This window comes from Pterocles gutturalis, unplaced genomic scaffold (assembly GCF_000699245.1).
Source record: "Pterocles gutturalis isolate BGI_N339 unplaced genomic scaffold, ASM69924v1 scaffold22313, whole genome shotgun sequence".
NCBI lineage: Eukaryota > Metazoa > Chordata > Aves > Pterocliformes > Pteroclidae > Pterocles > Pterocles gutturalis.
The window spans coordinates 30,834-36,987 of NW_010126168.1; positions in this window are offsets into that span (position 1 = coordinate 30,834).

Here is a 6,154-nt window from a genome sequence, read left to right on the forward strand (position 1 = left end):
ATATTCTTCTATAAATCGCAAGTGTGCGATATTTTTTTTTTAAATTTACCAGTTCAAGTACAGCATCTAAAGGTCTCATCTCTGATGATAGAAGGGGAGAAGAGGATAGAATGAACTTTAATCAAAAAGGAAAACTTTACAGCAAGTAGGAGGAGGAGTTTTGCTTTCACATGGTTGCAGTAAAGTAAGAGTGGTTTAAAAGTGAACTCTACAAGAATGGCTGTTTGCACCCTTAAACAGGCTGCATGCTCTGTTACTAATGTAAATGCCAGTGTGACTGCCTGCAGTGTGTACATCTATTTGAGTAAGAAATTTTCAGTAGTGAGGGTTTCATGAACAAGAGAGAGAAGCCGAGACCTGGCCGATTACTGTTGATTGAAATCCCACAGTTTGTTACATGCTTTTATTGATACTCAAAAGCAGATGCTGTTTAAAAATATTGCATCTTTTATGTTGGCCCTGTGATGTTATGATGCAGAATCAAAAGCAAGTGGTGCTCTGTGTAGTTAACCAGTAAAACTATTTGAACATTAGAAAACAAAATTCTAATAAAAAACTTTGTGCTGCAAGACTTTCAGTCTTTGTAACTTAAAAGTAATAAAAGTTCACTTGGGATAGCTAGGGGAAAACATGAAAGTCTGAGCACGCTCTTTTCCACATAAACAATTTCAGCCCTTATCCACAGAAGAACAGGTGTGAAATTGTCACACAGAAAGAGCTGCAAAGGGGGTACTGCTGATTTTTGAAGCCATTGATTTAGATTTGAGAGGGAAGTGCACCTCACATACAACTGTTGAGGAAGCTGGAGTGTATGCAGAAAGCAACAGGTTGCTAAAAGCTAAGGAGCTACACGTTCCCTCAACTAATAAATATAAAGTAATACAACCTAAATGTTATCTATGTATTTCGCAACACCTGGGATGCAGAAATATAATTGGTAATGTGCCTATGACATGATAATTTTTCTTTAAATATATACTGGAAATGGATGTCAGGTTTTTTTTATTAAATGAGACTCACACCAGCAAATTTGTTAAAGATGCAGAAACAAATTTAGCGTCCTTCATCAGGTCACTTTCACCAATATGCACTTAAAACTTGTATCACCTGGGGCACAGGGAGATACCTGGGCTAACTGTTCTTTTGGGGAGGGTAGAGTCTGGATCTCAACGAAAATGAGGCATTCTTCACTTGCAATATGGCAACAACGCACTTTTAAAGCTGCAGTTTTTAGCTATGAATATATATGTCCAAAGACCTAGCTTAAAGAGGTGCTGCATCTGAAAAACACGTTGCCACACACACTGCCACGGTGAATAGCTATGGAATGAAATCTGATGCAGAAGAGGGGGGAAAAATCACTCTTAATGGGCTTAATTAAGAAATACTGTTAAATCTTTCCCAACAACTTGATGAGGATCTCAGTTTCAATTCTGAAGTCTTCCATTTTCCTCTTTCCACAGTTGGTGTCCCTAGCTTCTATTTTTACTCATCTACCTTTCATTTGTTATGACTGTAATGCAATTGCATTTCCAAAAGACAATGTGACTTTCTTGTTTTCACCTTTTTAAACTTAATATAAATGTTCTGAATGTTCACATGTTGCATTTATTGCATTGGGATGCCATTGTCCTGTAAAGTGCAAATTTTAAAAATACAATTGGCAAAAAGATTTGATAGTTTTACAGAAAGATTTGCTATCTTAAACTCAAACTGTTTTCTATTTTCATCTAAATGACTGGGATGCTATCTTTGTAATTCTTTGAGGTCATATTTGTGAAATAAACAATACATGAAAGCTTTCCTGTCATACACACTATATGTAGTCTGGAGTGTTGAGCAAACTTGAGTTCCTGAGTTGTAATATCTATCTACGTATGGTATTTACAATTTTGAATGTGTGCCACTACCAAGATAATAATGCTGTACAATTTTGAATGGTGGTAGTTTCTGTATGGCAGTCCAGCTGAACTATTTTGATGTACTGCTTAATTTTTGAATTTTATTTTTTAAGTTGTATAATTTATTTTCTTGCAAAATAAAAATGTAATATAAAAGACTACTCATTTAGCAAGGTATTTTGGTGTCTTCCCCTGAAAAATTTTTCAGTTGAATTCAGGTGCTGCTCCTGAAAAATACCACTGTATGAAATTTGCCTGATTCCAAGTCCTAAAGTCTGTTATGATCAGAGTACTAAAAAAACTCAAAGGTATAGACTTGCAATTCTTTTTTTGTTATGATTTTTCAGATACTTAAGGTTATATGTAGAGCTATGTAGTCTTCCAGATTCTATTTAAAGATTAACTGTGGCCTTTCAATTTAAATTTCTCAAAGCCTGCCATGCCAAAAGTGGCTGGGGGTGCCTGACTTTGTTTATGGCATTTTTAAAAGAGTTATGTCTCTGTGTAACTCACTGGGATGTGCTTGGATTCTTCAATGTTTTGATTGATTTGTCTCTGAAATTATTTAAAATGAGTGTCACTGAAAATTACTGGTGGTGTAACCACGTTGTTGGGACCTTTGGGTACCTGATCCTGCAGTAAACAAACTGTGATGTGGGAACAGTCGATTGCCCCAAGGAGTGTGCTTTTACTGTAATGGCTTTTCTTCTCTGAGAGTCCTTGCCTTTTAATGTGAATCTCTTTTTACATTTCAACTCTTTTTTTTTTTTTTTTTTTCTTTAAGTGCACCAGCTAACATCAGTGTTTTGTGCTTTCTGGTACATGCAAAGGTTAGAACTATTTGAATTAAATAAGAAACTATTTTTGAGTGACTTCAGCGTGCATAGCAATTTTCAGACTGGCAGTTCTTACAGGCAGAACTTTGATAGCATGCTGCCATTATTTCCAAACTTTTTTTTCTCTGTTAGGGCAAAGTGTAGACTTTCACAACAATGGTTTTCCAGGTGGAGTTGTTCTCTGAAAATAAGCCAGTTATCCCAGGATTTGCTTAGCCGAATCAACTCCTACCAATTTAAATTGATCACAGTTCAGGGAGAATCATTGGCCTAAACATGAAAGGCTCTAAACCTGCTTCATTCTTCCAATAAACGAAGAACTTGGCTTTCTTTCCTTCTTTATTTATTTGCTTTATGTGTAAACATCTCTCCAGGTGTAGGCATGGTACCTGCATTTCATCCTCCTTTACTCTAGTGAGGGAGATCCCCTATGTAACTTCAGTTGGAGCCCGTGCTCTGAATCCTGCATGCAATCTGAAACACCTGTGAGAAGGAGCAGCTGGGGATATGTGGGCTGTGCTTCTGTCTGCTGATCTGGGGCACGATCAAATCTCATTCTGCAAGCTAAGGAACAGCAGCACAGTGTGGTTGGTTTTAATAGTCTAAAAAACTGAACACTGAAAATCAGTGACTTTGAAATTACTGCATTGCAATTGTTCTTGGTGAGAAGAGATGCTGAAAGAGTTAAAGAAGCGGAAAGTAGTGTGGTTGTCTTTGTGTGCTGTTCCTGTTTTTAGGACTGCGGTCTAATATTATGTATGTACAGCTCAGGATTTGCCATCAATTGCAGTCAGTGACTTCTGCTACTGAAGACATTAAAGACATTACCACACCTCCTGCATTTTTTGTAGCAGGCTCTTGGAACTTATCTCAAGCTGAGGTAAATATGCAGGATTTATTGCACCAGCCAGGTCATCTAGATGTCAATAAGCCCTCCTGGTCCAGATGACATTCAGCGATAGCTTCTGAAGGAGCGAAGGTGTGTCACCTGTCACTACAACCAGCTTTGTCAGGTTGAGAGCAGATTTTGATTAGGTTCCACACCAAATGGTGTAAAGGAAACCAAATCACCACAGGACAGGGGAAGCTAGGGCTTCAGCTGGGAGAGGAGAATTCAAACATGAATGTGGCTGAGCTTTACAAAAGCAGTGAGGCAGGGAGTAAGTCAGAACTCTTTTCACAGAATCCTGTAACATCAGCATGGGGGCCGACTTGATAAACCCAGCAAGAAGATTGGTTTAAAATGCTAAAAGAGGACTTGTTTCCAGGAGATACTGGGGACGCAGATCACAGGTAGCAGCAGGTTCAAAGAGAGGTAGACGAATTCATGGGTAACAAGTCCCTAAGCAGATAATAAAGGCAAGGATAGACCCTCTAACATCACTAAACTGTGACGGTGGATGCTGGGGAAGTCTAAACAAAGTGCCCTGGCTCTTCTGCTCAGCCTCAAGCAGTGGTTGTAGGGGGTGCTACTCTGCTACAGTCCCTATTGAACTCTCTCCTTGAAAGCTCTTAATTGTCCTCAAAAAAGGAAGAGGGGTGAAGGGGTACATGATGCTCTGCATGTTAGAGTAGTCATATTTCAGCGGTGTCCTAACCAGAAGACTGTTGTACAGCAAGGAGTTAATGACCCACATACCAGTTACCCTCAGAAGGCGCAAGTTAAGATGCAGCACAGGCTGTGCTGTGCTATTGCACAGATGCAGCTTGGCCTTATCCCATGCTGCACCTATCCCCTTGCCACAGAAAATACTTGGCCAGCTAATTGTAACGAAGGAACCTACAGGAGCTCCCTCCTGGCATTGGTGATTACACCATCAGCATGTTGTCTTTATCTCAAAGTGAAGCAGAATGTTCTTGTGTGAACATCCTTTTGTCTGACAGTAGGAATGATGACCAGAATTGTTTCCTTCTCAGAAGATCCTACAAGAATTCTAAAGACCAAAACATTGGGGAAACCTTTCCACGGACAGGATCTGCACCATGGGCTGTACCCTGAACGGAGGTGTGTCTGATGCTGCGCAGCTCAGGGTTCCCAGCATCTGAAGAGAGTTAAGAATATCTCCACTGTTCTCTTTTTCCTTCTGCTGCGAGCTCCAATAAAGGGCCTCTTGATACGTGTGGGAGTCCAAGTGCCTTTCTGGCCGGGATGATAACCAACACTAGTCCTGGTGCATTAGCAGGTTACATGCCAGAAAAAGGGCCTTATACTGCAGGAGTAAAGGCCGAGTTAAGTAAGTGTTCCTGTTTGTTGTTCTATATGTGTTTGGCATTATGGATTTCTGAAAAATATCTTCATCCAATCAAGTTGGATGTCTTTCCTATATGGTATTTATGTATTTTCAGGGTAAGATACTCAGTTCTTCGTAAGTCAATATTTGTCAGTTCCTGTGTTATCTCTGGTTTGTACTTGAAAACTTTGACTCTAAATCAAAGGTCTAGACTAGATTGGTCAAACTCTCAAAACATCAGCCAGCAACAGCCAAAGAAGCAAAAGAGTACAAATGTTTCCCTCAACTGTGCCAATCCCAATCAGCCTCTTGACACGTGTCCAGAGAATATTTAGACATGTGGAAAGCAAGAAGTGTTTTACATTTGAGAGCAAACAAGGAGAAAAATTAAATCCTCTCAAAAAGGAAAATGAATGAGATGAACAGAAAATGAACTGAAGCAGTTTTGATGAATGTTAGCTTTACAATGTGAAGAGAAAACAATTTAAAAAAACAGTGAAGACAGCAAGTGGAAAGTAACAAGTTGTTGAGATACTCTTGCTTTCCAGATGCTATAGCTGAAGTATGCTTCTTGGCATTTGTTCCAGTTTGTGACCCAGAGGGAAGGAAAGGTGCAAGTAAATGCTGCTTTACCTGGCTTGTAGGCATCAGCTCCAGGGATTGCAGCTGTCAGTCAGGAGTTACTGTAACAGAGGGTATGCTAACTCCTTCAGGAATTAAAAAAGTGGCTGAGGAGAAGGTATGCAAGACTGATCAGAAACAAATACAGAACTGCTTGCCCTAGGCAGCCTGCAGCAGCATAATTCATAGAGAATGTCACCTTGTCCTTTGAGCCTGTTGTTTTGAGAGGCAAAGCTGAAGAAAAGGCTTCTCCTGGCCCAGCTCTGTGAGTGTTGGATAGAGTGGACAGAGGCACAGGCAGGCACCTGTAGAGATTTAATACTGGTTTTCATCTAGAAATCCCGATTCAGAGGCACAAGGCCCAGAGCCGGCGGGGGGACAGCACCGTGCCGGGAGGACTGTGGAACCGCCCTGGGCAGCGGCTGGGTGAGGGGCTGGGCGGGGGCCGCTGTTTCCAGCGCGGCTTCTCTGCCTCGGGGAGGAGAGGACACTCCTAGGCGCTGGTTCACGCCCCGCAGGGAGCTTCTACACCGCCTCCATCCTGCTCGTTACTAGTTATTTCCCT